Genomic DNA, 17,333 nt, shown 5'->3' on the forward strand with positions numbered 1-17,333 from the left:
TCAGTCTTCCATTTTATCATGGAGAGGACAAATATTTCTTCCCAAATCTACCCAATCACTCATCTTTCATTTTTGGAAACTTAAAAGGTGAAATTTTTTGTTTTTCATCAACCCCTCTTTATGATTCGACAGATCATGAGGATGTCGTGGTTCACCTTGAATTTTTTTATCGTGGCTGTCATGATATTTTCACTCATTCATTTGATCATGATTCTGATTCACCTACCATTGATCTTTCCAAGCCACCAACCTTTGATGATCCATCTTCTAATGAAGTGGAAACTCCTCAAACTGTCGAGGAACTTCATCTTGAGCTATTGCTTATGTTAGTTCTCGTAGCCTTGAGGTTAGTTCCACTATTGATCATAAATCTATTGAATTTTCCAAGGCTCCTCATCACTCTCTTGTTCACACTAAAAATCAATCCGTTTCACATCTTTCACATCCTCCACTAGAATCACACGATGTTATTGCTCACGCATTGGAGGATTCATATGTAGAAGGCACTATTGCGAAACATAATTTTTCTTCTTTTTTCATGTTTTCTCCTTTTCCATGTTCGAAGGTGTGTACATACTTGTCTTCCACATGTATAGAGACATGACACCATGATACATCCGCATAGTTCCTTTCTTGTGCTTTCAATTTTTTCTTTTCTGTGGATGCATTCAAGCTTCGAATGATTTGGTTTGAATTGTTTTATCTTTCTTATCTGTTGGTTTGCTTGAATATATTTCTTATCAATCATGATGTTGCCTACATGGGTCAACCAATGTGCCAGTGGTTGCATTGGAAAGATCACTTCACATGAGTTGGTCGATGCTCTGGTTACGTTAGGAGTAGGAGTAGTGTTTTCTTTCTTGATTTTATTATTTTGTTTTGCTTTGTCTTGATTCTTTCCTTTTATTGTTTTCTTGTGCACCCATAGGTTAATTTCCACATGAAACTGTTTTTGGTTTCTTGAGACAAGAAAAGTGAATTCCAAGAGGAACTTGTACAACTATCAACACTTGGTTATCTGTATATTCCCTCTCTTTATGAGGATATTTTGTTTCTTCTATTCAATGAATACCCTGATGGAAAATGCGTTCCTTTCAGAGAGAGTCATGGTGAAATCACGATGCTCGCACTCTTCACTAGTATTGCCTACTCTAATAAGTTTTATATATTTGGTTAACCTCTGTCAACTGAGTTAAGCAGAGTAAGGAGAGGGGGAAAACCTTAACAAGTATGCCAGAGGTATATATAAACATAATTCTCTAAAGGGACAACCTCTTCTACTCTCAATAAGTTAGGATCCCTCTTCTGCCTCATGAAATAAATAAGTGCTTATGCACAGTTCTTTGAAAAAAAATGAAAAAAAAAAGGCGAAAGTGTTGGAAATACTGAGAGGGGGGTGAATCAGTATTTCTTACATTTTTTTTGTAATTGTTCTAGTGATTGCCAAAAGCATATATAGATATGTATATGTATACACTTAACACAAAAATCAACAGCTGGAATTAATGCTTTTATTAAAACTCAAGACAGTGCAATGAAATAAATACAATATAAGTATATATCTGATTGTGAATAGTTGCCAAGCTCCAACTTGGAATTTCAGTGAGGCTCCAACCTCTAGAGCACCAACTCCCAAAGACTTCAATCCTATTCAATTCTGAGGCTCCAACATCTTGGGCTCCAACCCAACCTTGGTGTAAACTCATATGCTGCTAAACTTTGTTTAGTTGAGGGTATCTCACTCGTGCTCTCCTACCTCTGCTACTTCTGCTACCTCTACAGCCTTTGCTGCTTCTGCTACCTAACACACTCATTCTTCACCGCAACAACAGCAACTATAGTTCTATGTTTTTACTATATTTATTCATTCCCCATGCCTCTGTCTCTTCGTTTCCTATTACACTACTGCTTAGGCTTCCTCCTCGGTCGCTGCGGCTTCCTCTGTGGTCTTTGTGGTTTTCTTTGTCTCTTCATGCTTCACCTGCACTGCTGAGACACGTTGATTCAATGGACAGGTCCAAACAATCCACGGAGAACACATCTTCCCTGTTTACCATAGCAGTGCTTCTTTTGGGAATGATGTCGGGCATACACAGGGTTCCGCTTTATTTAACGTACAGCCACGTCCAATCGCAATCAGTGTTGCCATGAATCACCCCATTTACCTGATGTTCAGTCTATTCCTGTATCGGTTCCACTGCTTAAATCGCAATCAGCGATTTGTGACTCCTGGGGTCCTTTATATTTCGGACCCATGACTCCGTCGATGGCCGACAGCCGATCCTCCACTGCACCGATGGACTGGATGCGATATGGTATTAAACCATGGTTTATATGCCCGTCGGGTCCTCAGCTTTATCGCAATCGGCGCTTTCATATCGCAAGGCTTCACGGCTTGTGATCTGCGACGGATGCGATGACAGGTTAAGTCATATTGTAATGTAGCGGCGGGTTCGCATATGTTCATCACAATTGGGGGTTGCCCTTGGCGGAGGTCCGATGCGATATCGCTATTGGTGATTGCAAGTCGCACAGGGTCAGGGCTTGGCGTTAACGCAGACCACTCTGATATGAGATACCAGACCCGATATTTTTTAGTGCTCCAGTGTATAAGGTTTCAAGTCTGCAATCCGCCTCCGATTGCCAATATGAGATACTAGACCCGATATTTCTCAGTGCTCCCATGTATAAGGTTTCAAGTCCGCAATCCACCTCCGATAGTGTATTTTCCCACCGATAGTGTTAAGTCTATATACCCAAGTCTTTCTGCCTTTGTTTGCTGTTAGGGCCTCATATTGTCCCTTTTTGACCATATATTTTGCTATGATACCATCCCTTTCAAACTTATATTTAAAAGCCTTTGTTAAGATTTTGACCCAATTATCTCTAAGGTATGAAATGATTCTTCTCATCACTATACGTTTAATTATTTAGCATATAATCACGACATCTTCATAGTTAATCTTTGAATTATTAAGTGCTAAATAGTTAAAGGATGATGTGCAGTCTGTGATGCTGAAACAGCTGGAAGACTATTTTTGTAGTTGCTGAAACAGCAGGAACGACATGCGGATCACGATGCTGAAACAGTTGAGATCCGCATTCTAAATATGACAGCAACAAAGGAATCGGGACTGATCACCAAAGAAGCTGTTACATGGGATGTAACGCTTATATCTAAAGACAGCATTACTATAACAACATTTCATTGACAGGGAATTGACTTCCCTATTTTTGTATAATGGGTTAGAACAATGTAAATCTTTTGTAATAGATGTCTCCTCTATATAAAGAGGAGACATCTACATTAGAGGGGATGAACAGACTGTGGAAAAAGGCTTAGCTGAAGGAACAGGACTGGAACTCTTTTCTGTAATATGACATATTGATGGATGAATAAAGTTTTGTTCTGAGCATCTTTTTCTAGTTCTTGTTTCCTCGGGAATCTTGTGAGAAGGACAGGGCCCACCTTCATCACAAGATTCACCCATTACATTTCTACAATGTGTTAAGTGTGCCTTTTATTCATGCCTTGTTAACAGTACTGTTTGCTGAACATTGTTTATAATACCTTTGCTGAAACTCTGTTTCTGATTATTTTTATATGAGTGTTTCACCGGTGATTAAGTTACAGAGTGAATTGGCAAGGCTGAATTAATCAGAGGCAGGTGCTGGAGATTCCCGCTCCGGGGGATAGGGTCCTGACTCTCTGTTACAGCATAGCCATTGTTTTCTTTTGCAGATTGATTCTTTCCATTTCTTTATTAGAATTAAGTGTTTTTCTGATAGCCATCTGCAACAGAGTGTAATTGCTGTAATGCAGAGTGGAGCTTCAGTTTGTTAATTTAAGGCGTGATTTTCTTATACTATAACTTCTATTACTTTTAAAATTGAAGTACATACGGTACGCAGTTGCCTTTGAAATAACAAGACTTCCCTGGGTTGACAATTAATGTCGCACTTTGTTGTTTAGTTCAATAAGCAATCAAAGTGACCAACATTTTGGCGCCGTTGCCGGGAAGGCAATTATAGATTTTAAAAGTACTGATGATTTTTCTATAGTTATGCAGAATGCATGAGAGGACGCAAGAAAACTAATCCTACAGGTGGCAAGGGCAAAGGAAGAGGAGGAAGAAAAAATTTCATCGATGATATTATTGCAAAATCTGAGACATCCCAAAGGTTAAGCTCTCGAAGGCCACAGACCCAACACTCTTTCCAAACAGACTATCAAACGGAGGAAGTAGTGGGACCTGAAAGGGTTATAGAACCACCAGAATACACTGAGGAACCAGTGGAAGAAGTCGAAGGAACAGTAGAAAATATTGAGGAGCCAATAGAGGATACTGAAGTTGAGGAACTAGTTCAGGACATTGAAAGTCCAATAGAAAGCACTGAAGACCGGGCAAGCGCATCAGGAAAACAACCAATGGAGGATAACAATGAAGGAATTTTCGGTGGAGGTCGTAGAGGGGAAGGAAGGGGAGAGAATTCTCTCTCCACCCTGGAATTCCCTATTGGGGAACTCCCCATATGAACAACTCCTATGAAGAATATCCCACTTTCAGCATTACCCAATTTCCATGGTTTATCCTCTGAAGATCCTGATGAGTTTCTTTTTGAATTTGATATATTGTGTAGAAGCTATGACTATGTTAATGCTGCTCAGAAATTGAAGTTGTTTCCAACTACATTAAAGGGGAATGCACTAAGATGGTTTATGAGCTTGGGAGCTCATGTGATCACGACATGGGATCAGATGAAGGAGAAATTTTTGGCCAAATACCAAGATTATTGTCGGACAAGGGAAAAAAGGGAGGAATTATTCAAGATGGTTCAGAAGGAGGATGAAAATCTGGAGGACTTTGTGGAAAGACTCCAGTATAATCTGCAGAGATCTGAACACCCCGATGTAAGTAAAGATATTCTCAAAACAATATTGTTGAAAGGGGTAAGAGATGATTGTTTAGATATGTTAAATATGCTTGGTAAAGGAGATATATCCAAAGAATCGTATGACGAAATTGTTAACCTCTGCAAGAGGTGTTCAAGAGGAGCTGCAAATAAATCAAAGAGCAGGGATAGTACTTATTCAAGGGTCCAGAAATCAGCTAGTAGTGGAGCAACAAGGGCTGAAATAGGTAATTTACTTGAGGAATTTAAAACTGAAATGTTAAGTTCTTTTGCTTCATAGATTGATACCTTGCAGGTTAAAAAGAAGCAGGCAGAGGTAGAAGCTGCTTTGGCCATCTTCTACTCTAAATGCAGGGAAAAACATCCATTGAGGGAATGCCCACTGGACAAGGTGCCAGTCTGCACCATTTGTGAAAAGGACCACGAAACTCAACAATGCCCCTCTTTACCAGGGATAAAGGCAGCGTTACAACCAACGGAGGAAGAAGCTAAAGCAGTTTATCTGTTGACACAAAGGAGGCAATGGAAACCACGAGGACAAGGTACGAATTCTAGTATGCCATTTAATCGTTGGAATAATTATCCTTCGTTTAATCAAGAAAATTACCCACCCTTTAACCAAATGCAATACCCACCCTTTAATTTCCCACCCATGCAGCAAACAAACCCTCCCTTTGTAGACCCTACAATGTGGAATCCCTGGCTTCTATAGCAATCCTATTTTAACCAATGGAACCCAAACTGGAGAGCTCAACAGACTCCATTCTCAAATCAATTTCCTCAGCTCCAGCAACAACTTTCTCTTCCGGTAGGTACCCCGTCAAATAATCAGACCATGAAGCCTCAGCTGCCTGTACAACCGAACCCTAACCCAAATAACAATAAAGCTGTGCAAGTTATCGACATTCAGAACCTGCCTACATCTACTATGCAATGCAATGATATTCATTTACGATCTGGGAGAGTAGTCGAGTCAATTATAGATGATATTACACAGAAGCTAATGAGGTTGCTCCATGAAAATAAAGAAGCATTTTCCTGGGATTACACAGACATGAAGGGGATCTCTCCTGAATTATGTACTCATCATATTTATATTAAGGAGGGAGCCCGACCAGTCTGTCAACCCCAGCGACGAATGAATCCCAACCTAAGGGGAATTGTTAAGGAAGAGCTTCAAAAATTGCTTGATGCCGGGTTTATATATCCTATATCTGACAGTGAATGGGTTTCGCCATTGGTGATAGTGCCTAATAAAAACGAGAAATGGAGAGTGTGTGTGGATTATAGAGCATTAAACAAAGCCACCCAAAAAGATCATTTCCCCTTGCCCTTTATTGATCAGGTGTTGGATAGTTTTTCAGGGAAGAAATTCTTTTCCTTTTTAGATGGTTTTAGCGGATATAACCAAATCAGAATTGCACCCCAAGATCAGGACAAGACCACCTTTACTAGTCCTTGGGGAACTTTTTCCTATAGAGTTCTCCCATTTGGACTATGTAATGCTCCAGCAACATTTCAAAGAGCAGTTATAGGAATTTTTTCTGATATGCTTAATGATTCTTTGGAAATATTTATGGATGATTTCACTCCCTATGGTGTGACTTTTGAAGTTGCGCTGCAAAACCTTGAAAAAGTACTTAAACGATGTATACAAGCTAATCTTTCCTTGAGTACTGAAAAATGTCATATGATGATGAACGAAGGAATTGTACTAGGGCACTTCATTTCATTTCTTGGGATTCAGGTGGATCCATCCAAAGTACAGGTAATTCATACCCTTCCTATTCCTAAAACACAAACTGATGTAAGAAGCTTTTTAGGACATGTTGGATATTACAGAAGATTTATCAAAAATTTCTCTAAAATAGCCTCCCCTTTGTTTGTGTTACTTATGAAAAATGCTGAATTTAAGTGGACTAATGCCTGTCAGAAAGCATTTGATGAACTTAAGCATCAGTTGTCTACAGCTCCTATTCTGAGGGGACCTGATTGGGCACTTCCCTTTCACATATCCTCTGATGCTTCAGACACTGCAATTGGAGCTGTCTTGGGTCAAGAAGAAAACAATCTTCCTTATGCTATCTACTTCATTAGTAAGAATATGACCCCTGCTGAACTTAATTACACAGTTACCGAGAAAGAATTTTTAGCAGTCATTTATGCTATTAATAAATTTTGACATTATATTACTGGTTATCCTACTTTTGTTCACACTGACCACTCAGCTATTAAGTATTTAATGAATAAATCCGTTACAAATGCTCGAGTTACCAGGTGGTTATTGTTACTACAAGAATTTGATATTACAATTGTGGATCGACCAGGTAAAGAGAATGTGGTTGCTGATTTCCTTTCTCGGATAAAAACTGATGATAATACTCCAGTAGATGATTCCTTTCCTGATAAATATTTTTTTGCAGTATCTGCTCACTCACCATGGTATGCAGACATTTCCAATTATTTGGTTGCAGGGAAGTTACCATCACACCTATCACATAGGGAGAAAAGAAGGATCATTCAACAAAGTGCTAGGTACAGCTGGATAAATGGGTGTCTTTTTCATACAGGACTTGATCAGGAGATCAGGAGATGCATTAGAGAAGATGAAGTTTACGACATATTGAAGGCTTGTCATGATGGCCCTTGTGGTGGGCATTTCGCTGATAAGAGAACAACACATAAAATTCTCAGGATGGGTTATTATTGGCCCTCACTTTTCAAGGATGCAAAGAAATATGTCAGGGCCTGTGACAGCTGTCAGAGAATGGGCCAACCCAACCATAGAGATGAAATGCCACTGAACCCTCAGGTAATACTTGAACCCTTTGAAAGATGGGCTCTAGATTTTGTAGGGCCCATCAACCCTCCATCCAACCAAAGAGTTTATATATTGGTTTGTACAGATTACATGACTAAATGGGTGGAAGCTAAGGCACTAATCAAAGCTAATGAAGAATCTATTTTAACCTTTTTATTTGAAGAAATCTTCGTTAGATTTGGGGTGCCTAGAGAATTAGTCACAGATGGAGGACCTCCTTTCAATTCACATGGTTTCAAAGATATGCTTCAAAAATATCATATCAACCATAAAATGACTACACCTTACCACCCCCAAGCTAATGGTCAGGTGGAAAGCACAAATAAAGTCATAGAAGCTATTTTAACAAAAACTGTGAAAGAGAATAGGAAAGATTGGTCTCAAAGACTGCCTGAGGCATTATGGGCTTATAGAACTACTTGGAGAAACACTACAGGTTTTTCACCCTATGAATTGGTTTACGGTAAAAGTGTTGTTTTCCCTGTGGAATTTGAAATTAAAACTTTAAGAACTGCTTTAGCTGTTAACCTTGATTTAACTGATGCACAGACAGCTAGGTTGCAGCAGCTGTAGGAATTGGATGAAAAAAGGTTGGATGCCATCCATCAAACAACTATGATTCAGCAGCAAAGAACCAGGTGGCATGACAAAGCTATTAAACATAAGCAGTTCCTAAAAGGTAATTGGGCTTTACTATATGATTCCAGGTTTGAAAATTTTCAAGGAAAGTTATGAACAAGGTGGCTGGGACCTTACGAAATAGACACTGTTTTTCCCAATGGAACAGTAAGGCTCCTAACAATTGATGGTTCTAGAACTCCATTACTAGTAAATGGGTATCGACTTCGTCCGTACCAGCAACCAATTTCTAAGGAGGATTTTAAAGCCACTTGCATGGTAGAGTCACACTACATTTTCTTGGGGGAGTCTCTTGCCCCTCATTGCACTTAATTTCTGCATCATTTTAGTATTAGATTAGATTACTTAACTAATAATCCCTGTCAAGGGTTGCCATATTACAATTTATTTTGCAGGTCTTAATCCGGAGGCTGGTTGAAGGAGTAATGGCATTACAAGCAGGATCAGGTTTCAGTTTGGGAAACATGGCCATTCCATCTCAATTCATTATCCATCAGCAACATTTCCCTATCCTCTTTAACGACAACACCTCTTTTCCCGTTGCTGAAACACCAACTTCGGCCGTTGCTGAAACAACAATCTTCCCCCATCTTTTTCCCGTTGCTGAAACACCAATCTTCCCCCATCTTTTCCCCGTTGTTGAAACACCAATCTTCCCCCATTTTTCCCGTCGCTAAAACATCAATTTTTCCTCATTCTTCTCCATTGTGGAAACACCGACTTTTTCTCATTTTTCCGAAAAAGCGTCAATTTTTCCCGTAATTGAGGCATCAATTTCTCTCAAAAATAATTAATACATAATATTATCCATTCTCAGAGAATCAGCCATTTATCCTGATAATTGAAGTTCCTTCGCCATCACCTCCTATGTATAAAGAAAGCCTTTTATGTAAATAACCTCATATCTTATAACCTGTTCTAATAACCATTGGTGATCCACTAAACGACAAAAATGGACTTTCAGCACAGCAATCAAAGGTAAAACATGAGGTATGCGTGTTTATATGTAAATATTAAACTATAGTTAATGAGAAGATCACGATATGATTTCTGAAATCGTCGTACACTAAAAAACTCATCATTTTAGCCGCAGTTGGGGGGAATATCAAAGTTTCGCAATAATTACCTGATATTCCAATCACCGTCATTCTTTTAACCCGATTGAGTCTCATCATCCCATCCCAGTTTTATTCTGTCATGCCCCATTTTGCAATATCTTACTCTGTCTCGACTGCGGTAACTCGGCTCTGTATTGTGCATTTTACCGAACCAGTAACTATGGGAGGGAACGCTGTCCGAAATGAACCTGGTTCAATGGCTTTATTGGAGCTTTACCCAGAAGCATATCAAATTTTTCTGCAAGCGGGCTGGGTGGATTACTTCCGAAGACTCCAGGAATTTGACTCTCAACAAGTCCTGGAATTCGCACTTAATTTAAAGGAAGACCATTCTATTGTTCGGGGAGTGCGAATTCCGGTAACAGAGGAGGATATAGCACAGGTTTCAGGATTACCAGCCAATGGTATCCGTTGGTTCAGCCGAAAACACTTAATTCTGAATGCTCAGCAAGATTTTCTTCTACCTGGGGAGCAGGTCGAACCTAAAGGCAGAGGTGTTGCACTACGTTCATTACCACCTCCATGGGCAAAGGTTGCAGAGTTTGTCAAGCACTATCTTACCTGCGAAGGACGTTACCAAGTAGTGTACCAGCATGAATTTGTATTATTGAATCATTTAAGACATGGTCATTTATTGAATATGCCGTACTATCTGCTTGGGTATCTAAAGAATATGTCGCATTATTCCAAGGATGCAAGGTACCCACTCCTCTCCATTACTCACCATCGCCTGGTTCAGCTCTTAATCCTTAGGGCCTTTGCCCTGTAGAACCCTCTCCCCCTTAATAACCCACCCCAGGAAGCTGCTGCAATTCCGCAAGAAATCGCTAAAACTTCTCAGGCGACAGCTGAGACTTCTCAAGTACAGGATGAAATTCCTCAGCCATCCACAACAGCCAAACTAATTGACCCCGCTAGTGTATCAACCCCATCCCATAATTCACCTGAATCATCCATTCCCACTGTCCATATTCCCAGTGGTGATTCAGATGATGACATTCCCCTGGCTAGGCTGAGAAGGAAAAGAAAAACGCAAGAAACGACTGCCCCTTCAATAAAAAGACAAACAAGGGCCTCAGTGAAACAAACTAGTATTTCGAGTGTTCCTCCCACCCCAGAAAAGGCCATCCATAAAAGAAAAACCTCTATTTTTTCTGCCTCCTTACCTCGAAGACGAAGGAGGATGTCTCCCGCAGCAGCAATAGAGACCCCTATCCTAGATACCCCACCCATTATTCTAAAACCCCATACCCCGCCAAACCTCGAATCCCTACCTTCCTCACCCTCGGGTATCGAAATGCAAAACGTCCAGGATTTTGTGACATCATTCATCTTAGAAGACGCAGCTACTCCACAAGAACCAGCTACTAACTTATCAAAAGTAGATACCCAGGACGATGTACTGCATGTAGCTGTTACACAAGAACCAGCTACTAGTCCAGCAGGTGTTACACAAGAACCACTTGCTGACGACCATGATCTGGAAACACATCAGGACATAGTAGCCACTGCCTCAGCAGGTGTTACACAAGAACCACCTGCTGATAAACAGGAAACGGGTAATCAACATACAGCTGAATCAACCATTGCCTTAGCAAGTGTCACACAAGAACCACTTGCTGATGACCAGGAACAGGAAACTGAACAAGACTTAGATGTTACTGACTCAATAGCTAATACACAAGAACCAGCTACTAGTCCAGTAGGTGTTACACAAGAACCAGCTACTAGTCCAGTAGGTGTTACACAAGAACCACCTGCCAATGAGCAAAGAATTGATACCCAGGATACTGTTGCTACGGAAGAGCTAGTCACTCAGTTGCTCAGTATGAAAAATTTGCATGTTCAGGAAGAGATAGCTGTTGCAAAACCAGCCGATGGCCCAGCAGTTGTCACACAAGAACCACCTGCTGGAGAAATGAATGATGAAGCTGCCACCAAACAACCATCCTCCCATCCACCTGAACTAACCACGGAGACTGCAATTGTTACAGAAGGCCCAGTCACGATAGCTTCCCTTCAACAGGAGAATGAGTTTTTGAAAGCTGAGATTGAGGCCTATAAGCAAGAGTTAATAATAGCAAGGGAAGCTTATGAAAAAGAACTTAATCTGTATACTTTGGCCCAGGTAGCATCTGCAGCCGAGAGAAGTGCGGATAAGGATCGGTATGAGGAATACATGTGCAGCCAATGTGGTGATCTTTATTCTCGAGCTGGTTATAAGATAGTTGAAGTTCCATTGTCTGGACCTACTCTGGTAGTCACTCCTGTTGTAGTTAAAAAGGAATGCCCTGCTGTTACACAAGAACCAGCAGGGCCTTCAAATATTTCTGAAGAAGAAGAAAAACCGCAAGTACACCGGCCTACCCCAGTTGTCAAAGTTGAGAATCCTGCACCAAAGTCTGCAAAGACGGTATTTACCCAGACTGAGCCTCTTCGTGCAGAGACTGTTTTTACTCAAACTTTAAGCATTCAAGAACTCAATGCTATATGGAAGAAAGAGTATGCCTTATCGCAAGAATGGGCATTTCAGGCACAAAAATCATTATGGCAGAACCATGCATATAGGAATTGGGAAGTCTTGGAACAGTTCCACGCACAACAGAAGGAAAATAAAAAGTTAAAAACCAGACTGTCCCTTATCTTTGAATTAGTTCAAAGACTTCTAGCCACTAGGAAACCGTCTTTTAATTATTCCGTGTTCCTAGTAGAACGCCTAGCATTCCTTCAGATAAAAGCAGTCAGAGATGGAAGACCACATGAAGTGAACACACCACAACAGTTTATTGAAACCTTTGTAGCAGTCTCAGTCAGCGAACAGAATCTCTTATGTTAACTTTATCTCCATAATGAGGCCATGCCAGAAGATAGGAAGTTTAATTTGATTCCTGTAGCTGGTGATGTTCAGATTAGAGCTTTGGTTTCTTTTATGGCTAATCATCTCACATGGCAAAACGCTTTTCTTTCAGCAAAACATAACGAAGAAAATCGCCTTCTGTGGATTCGAGCTGAACCACAGAACGCTGCTATTTTCATTGCTGAACATCATAGGATTATAAAAGAACCAGGAATGACTGAGCATATCAGGGAATTACAGGTAGCAGTGTTAGAAGAATGTCAGCAGTATATCAAGAAGAAAGGATCTCTTGCCATGCAGGCAAACAATTTGTTCTGGGAACACTGCCCTAAGGAGAGAAGGGAATATCATCCTTTTAACCCTCTCAATCTTCATGCAGCAATTTCACGCGTGCCTAATTATGTTAAATGTGTTCAACGATGTGGTAACAAATGGTTAGGTTATCATTTTCACTTTCCCCTTATTTGGTTGCCAGTACAGCAATATAAGGCCGACTTCAAGGTGTCCAAAAAGGAGGAGCTTGCAGCATGGCAGAGATTACAGAGTGTCTAGGGTTTCAGAAATCTGACTGATAGCACCTTTTATACTTACTGTATAAGTAATTTGCACTGTACATCCCAGTATTCCGATTCAGATTCAAAGTAGATGTTGCATGGGGACATGCAACTGCTTCAGTTGGGGGGGATGTTAGGGCCTCATATTGTCCCTTTTTGACCATATATTTTGCTATGATACCATCCCTTTCAAACTTATATTTAAAAGCCTTTGTTAAGATTTTGACCCAATTATCTCTATGGTATGAAATGATTCTTCTCATCACTATACGTTTAATTATTTAGCATATAATCACGACATCTTCATAGTTAATCTTTGAATTATTAAGTGCTAAACAGTTAAAGGATGATGTGCAGTCTGTGATGCTGAAACAGCTGAAAGACTATTTTTGTAGTTGCTGAAACAGCAGGAACGACATGCGGATCACGATGCTGAAACAGTTGAGATCCGCATTCTAAATATGACAGCAGCAAAGGAATCAGGACTGATCACCAAAGAAGCTGTTACATGGGATGTAACGCTTATATCTAAAGGCAGCATTACTGTAACAACATTTCATTGACAGGGAATTGACTTCCCTATTTTTGTATAATGGGTTAGAACAATGTAAATCTTTTGTAATAGATGTCTCCTCTATATAAAGAGGAGACATCTACATTAGAGGGGATAAACAGACTGTGGAAAAAGGCTTAGCTGAAGGAACATGACTGGAACTCTTTTTTGTAATATGACATATTGATGGATGAATAAAGTTTTGTTCTGAGCATCTTTTTCTAGTTCTTGTTTCCTGGGGAATCTTGTGAGAAGGACAGGGCCCACCTTCATCACAAGATTCACCCATTACATTTCTACAGTGTGTTAAGTGTGCCTTTTATTCATGCCTTGTTAACAGTACTGTTTGCTGAACATTGTTTATAATACCTTTGCTGAAACTCTGTTTCTGATTATTGTTATATGAGTGTTTCACCGGTGATTAAGTTACAGAGTGAATTGGCAAGGCTGAATTAATTAGAGGTAGGTGCTGGAGATTCCCGCTTCGGGGGATAGGGTCCTGACTCTCTGTTACAACATAGCCATTGTTTTCTTTTGCAGATTGATTCTTTCCATTTCTTTATTAGAATTAAGCGTTTTTCTGATAGCCATCTACAACAGAGTGTAATTGTTGTAATGCAGAGTGGAGCTTCAGTTTGTTAATTTAAGGCGTGATTTTCTTATACTATAACTTCTGTTACTTTTAAAATTGAAGTACATACAGTACGCAGTTGCCTTTGAAATAACAAGACTTCCCTGGGTTGACAATTAATGTCGCACTTTGTTGTTTAATTCAATAAGAAATCAAAGTGACCAACATTTGCGTTGAATGCATATACAGTTCTTGCTGCCTTCATTTCCCCGATAGCTGTTACCTGTATGCATATATGCTCTCCGATGACTTATTTGCATGCCTCCATTGGCTCTGTCTGCTCTTTGCGCTGTTTGCTCCTCTGGTGGTTCTGTCTCCTTCTCTTGGCTCTGATAGCTCTGTGTGCTCATCATGGCTCTATCTGCTCCTTGAATATTGCCATATTGACATCAATGATAATCTGTGTCCAACAATCTCCCCCTTTTTTATTGATGGAAATATTCTTCTGCTCTCTCCCCCTTTGACATCAATGGCAAAGGAATGCATACGGACTCCCCCTGTCAACCTGCTCCCCCTGTCTTGTTACATCCTTATGAATGAATTTGAGTGATGATAAAGAAATAACTCCCATCTTTTGACGCATATGTTCGAATGCTTCTCGAGGAAGAGGTTTTGTGAAAATATTATCTATCCGCTCCTTAGTACTAATATATTCCAGGACGATGTTTCGTTCAGCTACTTGCTCACGGAGGAAATGGTACTTGATTGGTATGTGTTTGGTTCTTGAGTGCATCACGGGATTTTTGTTGAGACTGATAGTACTTGTGTTGTCACAATAGACGGTAATTGGTTGATTTGTACATATGTCGAGATCTTTTAGTGCTTCCTTCATCCATAGTATCTGAGTACAACACTCTGCTGCAGCAATATACTCAGCTTCGGCTATGGATAATGATATGGATGATTGTTTTTTGCTGAGCTAGGATACCAAACAGTCTCCTAGGAAGAATGCATTTCCACTAGTACTATTCCGATCATCTATTCTTCCAGCCCAATTAGCATTGATATATGCAGTTACAGTCAGTTTTGAGCTCTTTGGGTACCAAAGACCGAAATCAAAAGTTCCCTTCAGATATCTAAGAATTCTTTTTACAACTAATAAATAGGATTGTTTGGGAGCAGATGGAAATCTTCCCACCATTCCTAATGCCTGCATTATGTCTGGTCATGTAGCTGTTAAGTATAGAAAGGCTCCAATCCTTGACCTGTAATGAGTTGCATCTACTAGAGGGGAGTCATCATCTTTGCTCAATTTGCAGTTTGTGGTCATAGGTTTGCTCACAGGTGCACAGTCCTCCATTCCATAATTTTTGAGCATGTATTTTAGATATTTGGTTTGAGATATACACAATCCTGCTTTGGTTTGAGATACTTGAAGTCCAAGGAAGTGGAACAGCTCTCCTATCATTGACATCTCAAACTCTTTTGACATGTTTTGAGAAAATTCATGGCTCATTTCATCATTATTACTAGCAAAAATCAGATCATCGACATAAACAAGAGCAACTAGTAACTTACCTTGATCTGTCTTTATGTATAGATTGCTTCCAGCCACTTCCTTTTTGAAGCCTTGTTGTTGTAGATAGTGATCCAGTCTTGCATACCAAGCTCTAGGAGCTTGTTTCAACCCATATAAAGCCTTTTTCAACTTACAGAATAAGTCCTTTCCTGTTGTTAGATCAAACCCTTCTGGCTACTCCATGTAGACTTCCTCCTTGAGTTCCCCATTTAGAAATGCTAATTTCATGTCCATTTGATAGATTTTGAATCCTTTTGAGCAAGCAAATGCTATGAACATCCTGATAGCTTCCATATGGGCTACTGGTGCAAATGTCTCTTCAAATTCAATTCCTTCAATTTGTGAATAGCCTTTGCAGACAAGTCTTGCTTTGTTTCTGATAACCTGTCCTTCCTCATTCATTTTATTTTTGAACACCCATTTGGTTCCTATTATGTTTTTGTCCTTTGGACGAGGTACCAGCTCCCATGTCTTGTTCTTCTCAATTTGGGACATTTCTTCCTCCATGGCTTTTACCCATTGAGGATCCTTACTTGCTTCTACAAATGTTTCTGGTTCTATCATAGATAGAGGGGCAATGACTTTTCTCTTGGGTGTAAATGTTATCCTTCTTCGGGTCTATACACCTTCATCTCTATCGCCAATGATCTATTCTTCTAGATGATATCTTTCGACATATTTCATCTTTGAAGGGGTATGAGGTGGTTCTCTTTCCTCTTCTTCTTCTTCCTCATCTATCTCTTCTTCTTTAGGTTCTTCTTCTTCAATGAGAAAGTCATCTTCATGTTCTTCAATTTCCTTTTCTGGAAGATCTTCATCAACCTTTGCATCAATGCTTTCCACTATTTTCTTCAATCTATAATTGTAGCACTTGTAAGCCTTGCTCCATGTAGAGTATCCAAGAAATATCCCTTCATCAACCCGAGAATCAAACTTTACTGGTGAACCATCATTTATTTTTATGACACACTTTCTTCCAAAGAGCTTGGAGTACTTCACCGAAGCAGGTCTTCCTTTCCATAGATCATAAGGAGTTTTTTCACAATTTGGTCTTAATTGAGCTCGATTTAATGTATAGACATCTATCCCTACTGCTTCTCTCCAGAATTTAGGTTGTAAGTCTACTGCTAATAGCATAGTTCTTGCCATTTATTGTATTGTTCAATTTCTTCTTTCAACTACCCTATTTTGCTGAGGTGTTTTGGCAGCCAAGAATTCCCTTTTAATTCCATGAATATTAAAGAACTCATTAAACTCGTTTGATGTGAATTCTCCTCCTCTGTCTTTTATGAGGAACTTAATTTTTGAATCTTTTTCATTTTCTACAAGGGCTTTTAGATTCTTAAAACACTCAAAAGTTTCAGATTTATACTTTATGAAATATATCCACATCATTCTAGTATAATCATCAAAAAATAACACAAAGTACCTTTCTCCTTGGAGTGCTTGATTTCTAGTTGGCCCACACACATCAGCATGGATGATCTCCAAGGGCTTCGATGTACAAAGTTCCTTTGTCTTGTGGCTAGTTCTAGTCTACTTTCCATGTTTACATGGACCAGATACTTCTTGATTTGGTTTGAACAGCCTTGGGATGTCTCGTACAACTTTGATCTTGCTGATATTGATTAGATTTTCGAAGCTTGTATGTCCAAGTCGCTTGTGCCACAACCAACTCTCATCTGTCTGACTCAAGTAGCATTTATTTTCTTGAATCTTGTTCAGAA

The sequence above is a fragment of the Pinus tabuliformis genome, chromosome 6 (genome assembly GCF_031772625.1).
Source record: "Pinus tabuliformis cultivar Carrire ecotype Pingquan chromosome 6, CPIR1, whole genome shotgun sequence".
Classification (NCBI taxonomy): Eukaryota; Viridiplantae; Streptophyta; class Pinopsida; order Pinales; family Pinaceae; genus Pinus; species Pinus tabuliformis.